This window comes from Hyaena hyaena, unplaced genomic scaffold (genome assembly GCF_003009895.1).
Source record: "Hyaena hyaena isolate Hyena2069 unplaced genomic scaffold, ASM300989v1 scaffold_1, whole genome shotgun sequence".
Lineage (NCBI taxonomy): Eukaryota > Metazoa > Chordata > Mammalia > Carnivora > Hyaenidae > Hyaena > Hyaena hyaena.
In genome coordinates, this window is record NW_024080633.1 from 11,206,644 (window position 1) to 11,224,166 (window position 17,523).

A 17,523-nucleotide genomic window follows, 5' to 3' on the forward strand; every position below is an offset into this window, starting at 1 on the left:
ATGTTAGGAGAAAGACAAAATGCGTCAGTTGTGCAGAGCTTGGCACAGGCAGAGCCACGCGGTCTGAGTGCAGAAGTGTGCGGACTGCTGCCGAATGCCTCGCGTGTGACCGCTGCAGGCCTGACCGCCTTTCGGACCAGCAGTCTGTGCGTGGCATTCCTGCCCCTGGGACGGTGTTCAAGGCTGAGTGTTCCTCCGTAGGGCTTTTTTTTTTTTTAATGTAGAGTGTAGGGGCGCCTGGGTGGCTCTGTTGGTTAAGCATCCAACTCTCTATTTCAGCCCAGGCCATGGACTCACGGGTTCGTGAGGTTGAGCCCCACGTTGGGCCCTGTGCTCGTTTGGAGCCTGCTTGGGATTCTCAGTGTCCCTTTCTCTCTGCCCCTCCCCTGCTTGTGGGTACGCGCTTCCTCTCTCACTCTCTCTCGCTTGCTCTCTCTGAAAAATAAACTTTAGGGGCACCTGGGTGGCCCAGCCGGTTAAGCATCCAGCTTCAGTTCAGGTCATGATCTCATGGTCTGTGAGTTCGAGCCCCATGTCAGGCTCTCCTGACAGCTCAGAGCCTGGAGCTGCTTCAGATCCTGTGTCTCCTTCTCTCTCTGCCCCTCCCACATTCGCACTCTCTCTCTGAAAACTAAATAAACATTTAAAAATTAAAAAAAAAAAACTTTAAAAAAGAACTTAAAAGTATAGTTTTTGTTTTTGTTTCTTTGTTTTTTATTTTTTGTTTTTTTCAGAAAAATGCCTCTCTTGGTTTCACCACCCAACAGTGATCCATGTGAAGGTGATCATTTACCACATTGGCATGTAGCAGCAGCAGTGTTCCAAGGAGAACAGAAGCCCCACACAGGGCTCTTTGTTTTTATTTTTAAAAAATTTTTATTAATTTTTTAGTGAGAGAGAATGTAAGTGGAGGAGGGGCAGAGAGAGGGAGACACAGAATCCAAAGCAGGCTCCAGCCCCTGAGCCGTCAGCACAGAGCCTGACGCGGGGCTCGACCTCATGAACAGTGAGATCATGACCTGAGCCAAAGTCAGACGCTTAACCGACTGAGCCCCCCAGGCGCCCCACCCCTACCCAGTGCAGGACTCTTACCTGTGACTTCGTTTTGTGAAGTAACAGCGAAGAGCCGTGAGCCGAGCACTGGGAGGAGAGAAGAGCGCATGGACACAAAGAAGGGATGGACAAACATTGGCAGCTGTGGGAGCTTCTCACCCTTGCATCCCATGGTGTTGTGAGGCCAGACCCAGGCATTGCTGGGGGAGGGCCAGGGGGCTGTGGGGAGGGGAGCCTAAAGCTGCTCTCGAATCTTGGTCCCTGCAGGGGTTTGTGTGGTTTAATACTGAAAGTGTTGACACCTTTGAGCAGAACCTGGAGATTGCTCACTGGGAGCTGGGCGTTGAACCGCCCAAGCAGATGGCAGTGGTCTACACTGCCGAGAACGATGGGTGGGTGCCGGGGCTCCAGGCTGGGGCCTGTGGTTCTGAGCACAGAATAGTTCAGTGTTTAATCATTTTTGGAGGGGCGCCTGGGTGGCTCAGTCAGTTAAGTGCTCGACTCTTGGTTTTGGCTCAGGTCATGGTCTCACAGTTTGTGGGTTTGATCCCCATGTCGGGCTCTGTGCTGACAGTATGGAGCCTGCTTGGGATCCTCTCTCTCTCTCTCTTTCTCTCTGTCTCTCTCTCTCTCTCTCTGCCCTTCCCCAGCTCCCTCTATCTGTCTCTCTCAAAATAAATAAATAAAAACTTAAAAAATTTTTGGGGCACCTTGGTGGCTCAGTCAGTTAAACGTCTGACTTCGGCTCAGGTCATGATCTCATGGTTCGTGGGTTCGAGCCCCGCGTCGGCCTCTGTGCTGACTGCCAGGTCAGAGCCTGGAGCCTGTTTTGGATTCTGTATCTCCCTCTCTCTCTGACCCTTCCCTGCTCATGCTCTCTCTCTCCCTCTCTCAGAAATAAATAAAACATTAAAAAAATTTTAAAAAACTTAAAATTTTTATTACCAGTTTTGGAGTGTGCTTCCTTTGAGCATATTAGGCATCTGCTAATTTACCGTATATAGTAAAAAAAAATTATGCTTTTAATGGAGGAAAGAATTGATCAGGAAAATATTTAGATAGGCAGCCTTTTGAAAATAGTATAATATGGGGCACCTGGGCGGCTCAGTTGGTTGAGCGTCTGACTTCAGCTCAGGTCATGATCTCATGGTCTGTGAGTTCGAGCCCCGCCTCGGGCTCCATGCTTAAAGCCTGGAGCCTGCTTCCGATTCTATGTCTTCCTCTCCTTCTACCCCTCCCTCACTAATGCTCTGTCTCTCTCTGTCTCTGAAAAATGAATAAACCTTAAAAAAACAACAAAAAAATATAATATGCTGTGTAGGGCTCAGCTGTGAGGAGGCTGTGCTGGGTCTGCGGGGGGTCGTCCTCTGCCCCCCAGTTCCAGGTGAAATTGGGCAGACGGACGTGTGTGGGATGAGAGTCTCGGGATTGGGAAGACTAGACTCTGTGTCCAGGCTCTGACATGTTTTTAAAAGAAACTGCTCCCTTGTAAAACATCAGTCTGCTCTTCACAGCCTTTGTCCCAAGGGAACTGATGAATGGTTTTCTTGGATCTTCTAGGTCTTCCTTGCGAAGCCTGGGGTCCCCCCTTCTCCCAGTGGGCTCCTCCTCTGTGCTGTGAGGAGGGGCCCAGCGGGGGCTGGGTGTGGCGGGCCAGGAGGCGGCCCCTTCAGTGCCAGAGGACAGCTGCCAGGGCCTTGAAGAACAGTGCTGACGTGCAGTCCACAGATGTAACTGGTTGTGAAGAGGCCAAGTTGGAGATCATGGAGTTTGTGAATTTCCTGAAAAATCCCAAGGAGCGTCGGGACTTAAGAGCCAAGATTTCAAAGGTATTGATTTCAGAAAACGTGCTAATGCTCTGAGCTGCAAGTCAAAGTCAGAGACTGCCATGGTTCAGTGTGGACAGATACAGGACAACTTAGCCTTTTCTAGAGATGATGTATTTTATTAATCATGGGAAGTAACATTTGCCGGGACAAAATGGTGAAGATCCTCTTAACTGACTGAATCCTCTGTGAGTTTACTCTTTTGAACTACGAGCCTGTGCAATTATAGGAACTGTCCAGACCCAACTGAAGAATGTTCGTGCCTACCTAAAGCTCAAATGTATATTCTCTGTTGGTTTTTCATTTAGAGGCCAGTCCTTCTGGTCCAATGATCAGAATCTTTTGTTAAATGTTCTGCTTAAACCACATGTTATCTATGGTTTTGTTTCTCTAAATGAAGTGAGAACTTAGAAGCGAGCAGTCTGGATGTAGAACCGTCTATGTTTCTATTATTAGAGTTTCCTTTCCTACTCAGCTTGACATTTTTTTTAGCTGTTTGCCTTTATTGCTTTATTTCTCAAAGCTTTCAACTTATTTTTTGAAGAAAACCACCTATTTTTATTCCTTTTTTTAAGTTTACACAGTGTTACATTACATGGTTAAAACAGCAAGTAGACTTGCATAAACGGGTTTGGGGTCAGCTACAGCGGCCGTATGGTGAGCCCTGGGCCCTGCCCTGGACACAGGCGTGGAGTGGGTGTGATCAGGGCCGTCGTACAGAGAAAACAACCGTCGCGGTTCTGGCTGCTGTGTCTCTATGCTGGTACCTCTGTGTGTCAGGGACCCTTTGAGGGCCTTTTCCCAGAAGGGTTTGCGTGTTACAGGGAGTGGGGTCCCAGACCCTTCCGTCGTCCCCGGGCTGCGTGCCCCAGGCTGAGAGCCCCTAGAGCAGCCCATGCTTAGGTCAGACCCTCGCGGACACCCTTGTTTTCCTCAGCTCCTCCCCATCGTGTGGTCGCCACTGGGTAGTTTGTTCTGAACAACGGCAACAGATTACAGGCCACGGTGAGGCTGGGACGTGGGGTGGGAGGTGCTGTGCTCTTTCTGTTTTATGGTCTGGGGAGGGTTTGGTGGAGAGAATGTGTGTGCGACAGAGGTACAGGTCATTATCGTGCTCCCTGTTGGAGATTTGCCGGCACCCAGCCCAGCTGCGGTTCACCGTGGCTTTACAGTCGGGTGCTGCGGGCGGGGGTGTTCTCTTTGCTTTTCAGGATGTCCAGCTGCTTGTATGCACTTGGGAAAGTGGGTGTGATAAATGGGGGAGCGGTCAGGTCACCAAGAAGGGCCTCTCACCTAGAGTGTGAGCCTCTGGCTGTGTGGGGGCTTGAGGGAAGGGTCTCTCGTTCTGTGTGGTTGCTGAGGACATCGGGGCCCACATGGGTGTGGGCTCCTCCTGGGTGTGAAGACCTGCAGTGGATGTGGGCGCACATCCCCTGGATTCCACTGCCTCACCCAGAAGAATTGGTTGTGTGTGCGGCCACACGATTGGCAAAGGTGGATTTACGGTGGACTGTGACCCTACACCCACGTTCATCCAACGTGGGGTCCAGCATCATGTTGTGGGTTTGAGTTTTGTGACTCCTTCTCCCCTACCTTTTGTGAGTATTTTGTTTTTTTAAAGACTCAAAGAAAAAACACCGTGTGGTCTCTTTGGAGGTAATTAGATGCTAATCCACACCCTTGACCAGAAATGGAGCCGTAGAAGCTTTCTGCTTTAAATGTCTTTTCCATTTTCCGGCATGATGGTAATCCATAAAATGAACACCGAGGTGTGTTACCAGAGTGTGAATTGGTGTCACTATTTTGTAGAGCAGTGTGACGGCACCTGTTAGACATTCAGACCCTTTGGCCGGGCAAGCCCCGCCCCTGGGAGCTCTAGTGAAGAAACGACCCGCTTAGCTGGATGGGCTTTTGTGTGTCTGTGGTGTGTGAACTTTTTATGGTGAATGTATATTAATTTCCTATGTAGAACATATTAAAAGGAGAGCTTCGGACTATAAGATGGTGCATCATCTCATGGGATTCTTATTAGTGACGCCTAGAAGTCACGTGTGTGAATCAGAAATGGGACTTTCTGGGTTCCATCCGTCCCCTTCGAGGACCGGGCATCCCCTTTCTGTGGTAGGGCCCCAGGCTCACCGCTTCCCCGCCACTGGAGGAGCTTCTTGCCACAGCGACCGCAGGGGAGGCCAGTGTGCCTTTCGTCACCGTGAGTGGGTCAGAGTTCCTGGAAATGTTTGTTGGCGTTGGGCCAGCCAGCCCCGGCGTGTGTGGGCCCTGCAGTGAGCACAGAGCCCGCCACAGACGTCGAGACGGGGGCTGGGTTCTGGAGGAGAGACCTGGGCTAACAGACGCTCGTTTTTGTTTTCGTGCCGGTAACGAAATAGACTCTGTGGATTCCTGGTTCAGGTTCGTGACGTGTTTGCAGTGGCCCGAAGAAACGCTCCTTGTGTCCCGTTGATGGTATTGATGCATTTGGCGGGAAACGAGGCCAAGGGCGCTTGGGAAGCCGGAGCAGGAGAACACACCGAACCGGATGCTTGCGGAGGTAAGTGGCGGGCGGACGCGGACGCCGCCGAGGGCAGGCCCTCTGGGTGAGAATGCCTGCAGGTTCTGCTCTCAGGCTGACTTCGTGGAGAAGGCTGTGCCCCTCCCGACCGGCAGGGGGGCTTAGCGGGGCTGCGGGGGTGACATGAGGAGAGGTGAGGCCCGCCTGGGCGGTGGAGCAGGCAGGAGAGGAGGGCTCCCTCCACCCCTCCTAGTGCAGCTCAGTGCCCGCAGGATGGCGCGGGTGGGGCCTCTCTCCTGCTGCCCTCTCTGACCCAGAATCTCACGAGTGCTGAGCCCACCCCATGCACCAAAATCTCCCTCCTTTCTGCAGTTCGGACTTTGCCGCAAAGTGATTCCAGCTCAGTGTGTCTGGTGGCTTTTCAGGCCTCCTGAAGCTTCACTGGAAATGTCTACATGGTGATAGCAGTTTTCACGTTTGCAGATGCTTTCAGTGGTCCCCCGGCAGGTTTTCATCTTCACTTTGGGGAGGCCGAGAGTACGCTTGGTTTGTTGATTGTTAGGAGGACTCCCAGGATCCCGCGTGTAGCTGTGACTGTGCCTGGTGACAGACACGGAGCAGAACCTGTGCGGGGGAGCGGGGCCCGGGGAGGCTGGCTGCAGCTGCCTGACGAGGTGCAGGAGGCGCCCACCTTCCTGGCGTCGAGCTGCGACGACATAGGGGTGTGTTGCTGACCAAGGTTTTCGGTGGGGGCTGGTCCTGTGGCACTGGGCCCAGTTCGCACCAAAGCCCCAGCCTCCCAGGAGCAGGGCAGGTGTGAGCGAAACCACACAAAAACACCGTTGTGTTTGCACAAATAGTTTAGGCATAGGGAGCCCTTCTTACCAGGAGCCCCTCCCCAAATCTCAGGTCCCGGGGTCAGCTGACGGCTACCTTGTAACCAAAGCTTGAGAGAATAACTTCTTTCTGCACAGTTCCAAAAGCCTTTGTTATACTTTGTATCCAACAGTACCCTGTTCTGATCTCTCAAGGGGCTGATGGCAGAGAGCATTCAGGGGGAAAGAGGGTGGGAACACCACCACTTTCTCTGTCAGGCTCCCCTGTTCTCTGCAGCCCTGCTTGCCCTTGACCATTCCGGCTCCCTGGGCCCCGTGAGCCGCTCGGGGCCGCGTAGATGGAGATCTTGGGATGTGGCTGAGGCGCTGACACAGTGGAGAGTCTCCTCACTCCCCAGGGGTTGGGAGATGGCATCGGGTGGTATCAGGCCATCAGGAACGAGTGGTGAATCACGACGGAGGTCCACACCTGGGGCCCGGGTCCTGGGGATCCCAGTTAGCTGGGGGACGTCTGGTTACTCTCTGACGGGGCTGTGTCTCAGCCTGAGCACTGGGGGCTGGGAGAACCGGAGCTGGCGGGGTGCTGTTTGTGTCCTGCCTGTCCGGGGGAGGGGCCCTCAGGCAGCCCTGGGCATGAGCGTCCGCCCCACTGAATGGCCTCTGTAGTCCGTTTGGAGTGGGCACAGGAAGAGCAGAGCCAGTGCAGGGCTGCTCGGGGGGCCAGTGTCCCTGGAAAGATGAGCAGGTGTGCGAAAGAGGACATGCTGTCAGGACAGAGGGAGGAGAGCCCTCTGGGAGCACGGCCCTGCCCACTGGGCGCCGGCGAGAGCCCTCTCCTCGCTTGCTTCTCATGTCCAGGGTTCAGCTCCTCCACCAACGTTGTCGTGTTGGCTGGCACCCCCCGCCCTGATGTCCTTGGCCTGGCTCTGATGCGTCCTAGCCGGTTTGACCGCCTCATTTACATCGGTGAACGTGCCAGGCACTTGGCACTCAGGTTTGGGTCTTCATGCCCTTGTGTTAAAAGTTAGGTTGGATCAGGGGCGCCTGGGTGGCTTAGTCGGTTAAGCGTCCGACTTTCGCTTAGGTCATGATCTCGCGGTTCGTGGGTTCGAGCCCCGCGTCGGGCTCTGTGCTGACTGCCAGCTCAGAGCCTGGAGCCTGTTTCAGAGTCTGTGTCTCTCTCTGACCCTCCCCTGCTCATGCTGTCTCTCTCTCTCTCCTAGAAATAAATAAAACATTTAAAAAAAAATTAAAAAAAAAAAAAAGTTAGGTTGGATCATTACCTGTGTATTTGGAGGCGATTTCTGTTTTGTTTTGTTTTTTTCTCTTTAAGTAGGCTCTATGCCCAGTACAGAGCTGAACTCAAGGGTTGAACTTCCCACCTTGAGAGATGAAGACTAAGAACTAAACTCTGGAGTCGGACTATTAAATGACTGAGCCACCCAGGTGCCCTGGAGGCGATTCCTTTTGATCAGGGCTCTGCAGCAGTTAATGTTAACATTTGGAAAAAGTGGAGGCTCATGAATGCCCTTGGGTGCTGCTAGTTCCTGTCCCCCAGTGATCCACTTTTGGAAGTAATAGATGTGGTTCAGTCCGTGCAGGTGGGAGTGCAGTGACGGATTCATATGTGTTGGTGCAGTGTTGTAAAAACTTAGGGGATAGAAGAGACGGGCTCACCCTCACCTTTTACTCTGACAATTGGGTTTGCATCCTCCCCGGGCACTTTCCATTTGTGAGAACGCGTCTGTCCTGTGTGGACTTGCCCCAATGCCCAGGGTGGTCCTCACCTTGCTCACTCTCCAGTCATGGCCCTGGGGACGGGTTTGCTGTAGGTCAGAGGTAGCACAGTCAGGAAGGTGCTTTAATGCATTCAAGAGCTGAGTTTACGAGGGGCTCGAACTCGTGAACCATGAGATCATGGTCTGAGCCAAAGTTGGACACTTGACTGACTGAGCCCCCCAGACGCCCCTGCCCTGATTTTTTAATGATAGTTTTGCTGGATATAGCATTCCTGTTTGACTTTTAAAAATTAGTATTCTCTCACTGCTTTGGATATTTTATTCCACTGCTTTCATTTTACTATTTCTGAGGAAGTGCCAGGCACCAGCCGTCACATTGCTGTTACCTCTGGATGATGAATCTTCTGTCGCTGCTTCAGAATTTCCTTCTTTGTCTTTTGCTTTCAACACTTTAACTGTGATGTGTCTCTTGCAACTTCTGGATTTTGAATTATAGTTAGAAAAGGATCTCTCCTTATTTCCATATTATGGACGCATCTTTATCGTGTTTATGACTTATTCTTTTTACATTTACATCTCTGACCCATCTTTGCTTTATTCTGATATATAGCTTGAGATGTTGAATGAGTTTGATCTTTCTACAAATGACAACCCTATCATTGCAACACCAGTTTTAAATAGTTCATTACTGATGAAGAAGTAGTGCAGTATCTTTTTTTTTAATTTTTAAAAATGTATTATTTATTTCTGAGAGAGACAGCACGAACAGGGGAGGGTCAGAGAGAGAGAGGGAGACACAGAATCTGCAACAGGCTCCAGGCTCTGAGCTGTCAGCACAGAGCCCGACGTGGGGCTTGAACGCACAAACCATTAGATCATGACCTGAGCCGAAGTCGGACCCCCAAGCAACTGAGCCACCCAACTGCCCCAAAACAGTGCAGTATCTTGACTTTACCCACTGAATGGGAGCCATTCCAAGGACCAAAGGAATTACAGTGTTCATTTCAGATTTTCTTTAGTTGTATCACGGATAGCACGATCAGCAGCGTTATTTTGAAAGTATTTCCTGTAGGGGCACCAGGGTGGCTCCGTTGGTTTAGCCTCTGACTCCTGGTTTCAGCTCAGGTCATAGTCTCCAGGTTTTTGAGTTGGAGTCCCTTGTGCTGTCCACACAAAGCCTGCTTGGGGTTCTCTGTCCCTCTCTGCCCCTCCCCCCACACTGTCTGTCTCTCTCTCTCTCTCTCTCTCTCTCTCTCTCAAAACAAATAAATAAACTTAAAAAAAAAAAAGTGCTAATTGTACCTGACCTTTGGGATACTTCTGTCATCGCTCCCTGGCTCCGGTCCCATGACGACCGTGAAGCCCGGGTCCCGCAGGGAAGGCGCCCTAGCCCCTGGCTGTCCTTGTAGAGTTTTAACAGTGGCTACAGGTGGCCCTGCTCCAGGTCGCCATGCGCCTCTCTCTATTAGTCCCCTGCCCTGGCATCAAAGGCAGATCCTCCATCTTCAGAGGCCGTCTGTGCCCCCTGAAGCTGGGCGGTAGCCTCCATAAGGACGCCTTGGCAAGAAAGCTTGTGGTGCTCGCTTTGGGCTTCACGGGTGAGCGTCGGCCGGGCCGGGGCTGTCGCTTCGGGGTGTCATGTGATTGGTGGGTGGTTTCTCTTGTCCAGTCCTGGCACGTGCCCACCTTTGTCTTGGGGACTTTGACTTTGTTGAGAGACGTCAGAGACCTCAGAGATGATTAGCCCCAAAGCTGATTTGTACCCATCTGAAGTTCTAGTTTAATACAGTTTAGGCTTGCAGAGACCTGCCTACGGTCTGAGCACAGACCCACTACAGCGAGTAGCTGTGCGGCATTTTATGGTCTTGGGCTTGAGCTTCCAACCTGGGAGCTTCCCTTGCTTTTCTGTTTTCTTTGTAATTAAAACCCAAGCTCCTGTACTAGGAAACTTGGTTCCCTCCCGGGCTGGTTTAAGCCCTGGTAGTTTAGGGTTTTTCCCCCGGGCTTTCTCCTGAGGTCATCAGTCCCTTTGGAAGCCTAGGGACTCCTGTGACCTCTCTGATGAGCCATTGGCCGCTGCCTCCACCACCCCTGGAGTGATCTGCCACGGAGCCTTGCCTCCTCCCCCTGTGGCGCTGCCATCTGCCATCTCCTGGTGTTCTGCCCCATGCTGGCCGAGGGCTGGGGTCGGGTCACACACAGGAGTGTGCGTTTGGTGGCCACAGGGTGATGAGTGAGTCATTCTCACCCGACCCGGCTGGTCTGTTTCCTGCAAAGAATGTGCGTCCTGTTCTTTCCCCTGTGACTCCCATGTCCACTTACACACCAAAGTTAAGAAACTCGAATAAGCCTCCCCGACTCTGGTCTTCCCAGATTTATGTTAGAGGCTGCCCACCAGCAGGGGTGACTCAGCAGGATGCCCTTGGACTCACTAGCCTCAGCCTCATGGGGGTCTGGTGGCGGCGGCCTGATCGAACTGCCCTCCTCGCTCAGGCTGGTCACGTGGATTCCTCTGTCCCCAAGAGGCACACCCGGGTCTTTGTGAATGTCGACATCTCAGGGACGGAGAATGGCCTCTCATTCCTCACATACAGAAGGGGACGTGGGAATTCTTGGAGTAAGAGAATTGAAGAAAATGTTGGTACATTTTCAAAAGTCACAAAAAGAAGCGCAAACTATGTTGCTCCGTGGTTCTTGAGCCTCCCTCTCCACGCGTGCTTCAGGCCCCTGGGTGGGAGACCCAGGCTTTTTAAACCTGCATGTTCCATGGGAACCCAACGTGTAGAGTTCTCTTTTCCTGTTTTTGCTCATTCTTTGCACTGTAATGTAGGAATGAAAGTAAATGAAAAAAGGGCATTTAAAAACTTAGCTAGGGGCACCTGGGAGGCTCCGTCAGTTAAGAGTCTGACTTCAGCTCAGATCATAATCTCATGGTTCGTGGGTTCGAGCCCCGAGTTGGGGTCTGTGCTGACAGCTCAGAGCCTGGAGCCTGCTTTGGATTCTGTATCTCCCTCTTTCTCTGACCCTCCCCGGCTCACGCTGCCTCTCTCTCTCTCAGAAGTAAATAAAAACATTAAAAAAAAAAAAAAAAAACTTAGCTAATGATTCAACAAAAAATTACAAAGTATGCAAAGAAACAGTAAGTGTGGTTCATTCACAGGAAAAAGAAATGGACAGAAACCGTCCCCAAGGTAGCACAGACCTTAGGGTTACTAGAAAAATACTTAACGTCAGTTGTCTTAAAGGTGCAGGCCCATAGAGCCAAAGGGGACCAGAGAACTGTGGGTCTCAACAAAGAGAATATTAGGAAATAGAAATTATAAGAAGTAACCAAATAGAAATTCTGGAGCAGAAAAGTACAGTGACTGAAACGAAAAGTTCACTAGAGGGCTCAGTAGCAGATGTGAGCAGAAGACAAAAAGGCTTTCTTGGAGATAGGCCTAATGACATTACCCAATCTGAGGAGCAGAAAGAAAAAGGAGTGGAAAACGTAGAGAACCTAGGGCCAGACGGGACACTATCAACATGCATATGATGGCATCCCAGAGGGAGAGGGGAAAGGAAAAGGGGCAGTGAGAATATATGAAGAAATAATGGGTCAGAACTTTCCAAATTGAATAAAAGGCGTGAATCTACGTTCCCAAGATGTTCAGTGAATTTCAAGTAGGGATAAATTCTAAGATCCATCCAGCAACTCATTATAATCTAACTGTTAAAGCCAAAGAGAGATTTTTGAAACCAGCAAGAGAGGAAGGATACGATGTACAGAGGATCTTCAGGGAGACTTGACAGCTGATTTCTCATTATGAACTCGGGAGGGCAGAAGGCAGTGGGGTGACATGTTACAGGTGCTAGAAGACAAAACTGTTAACAAAGAATTCTGCATCTGACAAACTGCCCTTCAAGAAAGAAGGGAAAATTAAGACATTCCCAGATACTGAAAAGTTAAGGCAATTCATTATGTTTAGACTTACCCTACAGGAAATGCTAAAGAGAGTCTTCCAGGCTGAAATGAAAGGGCGCTAGCCAGTAAGTTGAAGCTTCTCTCTCTGACCCTCCCCTGCTCGCGCTGTCTCTCTCTCTCAAAAATAAATAAAAAACATTAAAAAAAAAAAAAAAAGAAAGAACACTGGTACTGGTAAAGACAAGTGCATAGGACAATGATTACAACTTCTTTTGATAGGTATGTAATGTAGAAAGCTGTAAATCGTGACAATGACAACGTGAAGGTGAAGGGGAGGTTTTGTATAGTTATTAAAAGCCAGACATGGAAGAGTTGGTCTTTTTTTTTTTTTTTTTTTTTTTTAATTTTTAATGGTTATCTACTTTTGAGATAGAAAGAGACAGTGCGAGTGGAGGAGGGGCAGAGAGAGAAGGAGATGCAGAATCCAAAGCAGGCTCCAGGCTCTGAGCTGTCAGCACAGAGCCCGATGCAGGACTCAAACCTATGATCTGTAAGATCATGACCAGAGCTGAAGTCGGACGCTTAACCGACTGAGCCACCCTGGTGCCCCAGAAGAGCTGGTCTTAAAGTTCACGTGGAGGGGTGCCTGGGTAGCTCAGTTGGTTAAGTGTCTGACTCTTGATCTCAGCTCACGTCTTGATGACTCTGGGTTCTGAGTTGAAGCCCTGAGTTGGGCTCCACACTGGGTATGGAGCCTACTTAAAAAATTAATAATACATACATACATACATACATACAATTCACATGGAACTGCAAGGTGCCCATGTAGCCAGAACAGTCTCATAAAAGGAGACCGAGTTGGAGGACTCGTATGTCCCTATTTTAGAACTTGCTACAGAGCTCGGTGAACACAACATGGCACTGACAAGGCAGACAGACATACAGAGAAGTCACAAGTACAGACGCAGCCTGTACATCTGTGCTCAGTTGATTTCTCTCAAGGTTGTGAAGACCATTCAGTGGGAGGACGGTCTCTTCCAAAACAGCGTGCTGGGACAGTGGGTATGCACAGACCAAAGAATGAGTTTGGACCCTTCACCATATGGAAAAGTTAACTCAAACTGGGCAAAAGACCTGAATTTGAGCTAAAACGATAAAGGTCTTAGAAGAAAACATGGGAAACCAGATCTTCATGACTCTGGACTCAGCAGTGGTTCCTTAAATATGACACCAGAAGCAAGATAAGCAACCCGTGAAAAAATAAATCGGACTTAAGAAAAATTGAAATCTTTTGCGTATCAAAGGACATTAAGTGAATAAAAAGACAAGTGTTAGTGTAGAAAACAGAAGGAAATTTTTGGAAATCATGTGTCTGATAAGGGTCTAGAACCCAGAACATATAACTCAATCTAAAAATGGGCAGAGGGTTAGAAAAGACATTTTTCCAGAGAAGATCGACAACCAAAAAGCACATTAAAAAATGCTGAGGGCCCTGATTCATTAAGAAAATGCAAACCAAATGAGGTAGTACTTCACACCCGCAGGATGGCTACTAAAGACAAGAGTTGGCTGGGGTATAGACGTACAGGACCCCTAATAGGGTTGCTGATGGGAGCGTAAACTGGGCTGTGGGAGTCAGTTTGGTTGTTCTTCAGAAAGTGAAATACAAAGTTCTCGTATGACCCAACAGCTCCACGTGTAGGTATCTGCCCCGGAGAATTGAAAACCTGTCCACACAAAGACTTGTACGTGAATGTTCACAGCAGTGTTATTCACAGTAGCCAAAAGGTAGAAACCTCAATTGTCCTTCAGTGCAGGATTGGATAAACAAAAGGATGGGGTATGATTCTGCCGTAAAAAGAATTACTGATACATGTTACAATAGGGATGAACCTCTAAATATTATGCCAGGTGAAAGCAGCCAAACACAAAAGGCTGTGTGCCGTGTGCTTGGATTTATATGAGATGTCCATAACAGATCCACAGAGACAGAAAGTAGCACACGTGGTTGGCTGAGGTGGGCACGTCAGCCACAGGGTGTCTTACACAGATGATGGGAGTGTCTGAACCTGGGCAGGGACCCTACGACCGGGTACATTTATTAGAAGTCTTTGAGGTACACTCTTCAGATGGGTGGGTTCAGTGTTGACTCAGTTATACCGAGATAAGTTGCTTAACCAAAAAACTAGCCCAAGTCAGTGGTGACTGACAAAGCTGCTCCCTGGTTTGTCTGTGATCTCTGTCGTGGAGCTTCTGAAATACACAGTCCCGGCCACTTGTGACCACAGTGTCTCGTTTCCCAGGGCAGGTCCTGACGTTTTCCTGTCTGCCAGAAAGCGGTCTGGTTGCCTCCCGCCACTTGCGTCTTTGGGTTCAGGAGAAGCACTTTGAACAGAGGGTCACCAGAGGTGAGCTAAAGAGCCCTTGGAGAGGTGGGGGCCTTCCGGCTCTGATCTTCCACAGGCTCACCCTGGGGCCCCAGCTTTACTTCCGTGCACAGGATCCACAGACAGTTTCCCAAACCCAAAACTGGCACTTGGGAATCTGCCAGCAGCCTTCATGCTCCGTCTAGAGCTACACGTAAGCTCTCAGAGAGGTGGTGCCTGCAGAGCAGTGGACTAGGCCCTGGTCTGGGTGCTAATTGAAGACCAGAGGAGGGGGTTCCCCAAGAGCCCCCTCACGGAAGCCACAAGGACAGCCCTCTGAACGTGGGTGCTGGTGTGCGTGGTTCAGTGCGGGTGATGTTTGTCCCACCTCCTGGCTTCAGCCCAGCACCTCGGGGACCTGCAGTCCGCGGGTAAGGGTCTCCGGACTGCCTTCCCAGGGACGGAGATCAGGGAGGCGCCCAGGTCGCCAGCGGCTGCCCTGCCTGCGTGGCCGGCCCCACAGCTGTGAGAGCCAGCGGCAGGCGGGCCATGCTGCTCTGTTCTCCCTGAAGCATGGCGTGTGCGGGGAAGTGTGCAGTGCTGGGGAGCTTCTGGAGAGTTGTCTCTGGCGAGAGCCGCTGCCTTTGCTCTGTACTGCTGACTGCCTGTCAGCTCGGGCGTGGGAGGCGTTGGGAGCCACGCCTTGTCTCCGTGCTTCCTGTGTCCCTTAGTGAGCCACAGAGCGGAGCTAATCACGTTGGCTGAAAAGGGCCTCCCAGGACCATGGGGGAGGAGAAGGGGAAAAATAGTTGGGGAGAGGGAGGGAGGCAAATCACGAGAGACTCTTGAATGCCGAGAACAAACTGAAGACTGCTGGGGGTGGCGGAGAGGGGAAGGGGGGTGATGGGCACGGAGGAGCGCACTTGCAGGGATGAGCACTAGATGTTGTATGGAAACCAGCTTGACAATAAACTAAGGAAAAAGAAAATGGGCCTCCTAAAGCAGTGTGCTGTGTGCAGAGGGACGCATTCTTCAGCGGCGGGGAGGAGGGTTTCTGCAGAGCAGAAGGCAGCCCAGTGTCTGGTGCGGAGGGACAGGAACCCCACTGGGCCAGAGCCGTGCGTGTGTGTGTGCGTGTGTGCGCGTGTGTGTGTGTGCGCGTGTGTGTGTGTATGTGCACGTGCTGCGAACCTGTACTTGCTGAGAAGAGGCTCTGGCCAGGCCGCAGCGTTCCTTGAGTGGAGGGTGGGGATTTGGCGCCCCCTTCCAGACGTCCGTTTGTCCTCTGCCTCTCACAGGCCAGGAAGTGTGACGTGTAGGCCTTGAGAAGAAGACACAGGTCCCGCAGGCCAGCAGGAGGGCGACCGGGGCTGTGCGCGCAGTGGGAGGCTGGCTGCTGGAGCACGCGGACCCTTTGCTGAAGGTTGGGCCCTCAGCCCTCAGCATCCAGGCCTGGGTGTGTCCCTTACCCCCGTGGCTCTGTGTGGCCTGTGGTCGTGCGGGCAGAGTACATTTCACAGTGGCAGCACTTTTACTTTTTAGGACTTCTTCTAGAATTTGGTCCAAAAGCTTCCCTGGGAGTGGGTAGCAGAGTAGGGTGTTGGTCCCAGGGGGAGTCTGGGCATCAGCCACCGGCACCCAAGAGGTGTCTTACTTCCAAGCCTTGGACCTGGCTCTTCTAGAGCTTCTTTGGGACGGGTAGGGTGGAGACTGTTTCCATGTTAATCTGCAGGGTGACCCCACCCCAACCTGCCTGATCCTGGGTGGGGCCCAAGACTCTCCTTTCCTCCAGTTGGTCTGGGGTGGGACCTGGGTGGGGCAGGAGGTCTGCATGGGGAGTGGCCAGGGCACCGCCTGCCTGTGTCTTACGGTGTCAGTCATCCCCCCGGGGAAGGGGCTCGCCGTGCCCAGTACTTGCCCAGGGAGCAGCGCCTGTACACTCGGCAGCAGCTCTTTGACCACATGTGCACGGTGCTGAGGAGTGGGGGCAGGGTGGCTGAGCAGCTGTTTTTTGGCCGGGGGGGGGGTGGCGGGGAGAAGGGGAATCCCCACGGGGGCCCAGGATGACTTGAGGAAGGTCACCCAGAGCGCCTACGCTCAGGTAGAGGGCAGCGACTCCAGTGGCATGGCTCTGCATGGTCGTGTCCAGCCAGGCTCACGCCCAGCTCCTTCCAGATGGTGCAGTTTGGGATGACTGAAAAGCTGGGCTGGGCCAGGTGTCCTTTGACTTTCCCCGACAAGGTGAGATGCTGGTGGAGAAGCCAGTGAGGCTGCTGCCCAGCTCATTGAGGAGGCGGTGCGACGCCTCATCCGGTTCGCCCGCGAGCAGATCCTGCACCCGCTCGCTGGCCTGCTGCCGAGAGCAGGCGGACGGGGCGAGTGCGGTGGGTCCCGGCTTGGGGCTTGCCCTGCCAGTGCCTGCTGCCTTGGGGGTGGCTGAGGGACAGGCAGCTGAGATTTCTAGGTGAGCAAGCGGCTGCCGGAGAAAGAGGTGCTGGAGAAGGCAGACATGGTGGAGGTGCTGGGGCGCTGGCCCTTTGCCGAGAAGCCCACCTGCAAGGAGTCTGTGAAAGGCATCCGCAGCCTGGAGGAGGACACTCCCTTCCTGCGGGGCTGAGGGGCTGGAGCCAGGGGCGGGGGACCGCAAGGCACTGCGCGGAGGAGCCCGGCTGGGGGCCCTGGCTTTGAAAGCTGCTGCCAGAATCACTGGAAAACACATTAAAACATGATAAGGCCAAACGAGCGCTTTGGAGACCTAGAGGATGGGGTCCTGAGTCAGAGGGGCGGGCAGTGAGCCAAAACTCCCCCACCCCCTGGGGAGCAGAAGGCAAGTAGCTTCCTGGAGGAGCCTTGAGTTTAGACTTTCATGGGCCTCCCATGAAGGGAGGTGGGCGATGGGTGGATTTGCGGGGGGACAGGTGTGAGTGCTGGTCTCCTTAATTGCTCCAAGGAGCGGAGGCTTTTGGCTCAGTTTCAGAAATTCTCAAGATTTAGTGAAGTGGCAGAATTAAGGGAAATATAAGCCAGTTATCAAGGGAAAGTGTAAGGTTTTTAGAACAGCTGTTTGAGTTGGTGGAAGGCCTGTCAGTGATTCTAGAGGAAACTCAACACTTCCCACAGGTGTGTGGGTGGGGGGAGGGCAGTGGAGCAATGGGGGCCCTGAAGCGCCCCCACCCCGCCCCCAGCACCTGGGTGCTGCTCTTGCTTGTGGGAGGCAGTCTCTCAGCCGCGGCCAGCACCCATTCTCAGGGTGGGCATCTTAACCAGGGTGTGTCTGGATTTGGTTCCCT

The 17,523-nt window shown here is 52.0% G+C and overlaps 1 pseudogene; it reads left to right on the top strand.

Moving 5' to 3' along the window:
• The window catches only part of LOC120227866, an 18,676-nt pseudogene continuing 1,153 nt past the window's right edge, over window positions 1-17,523 (top strand).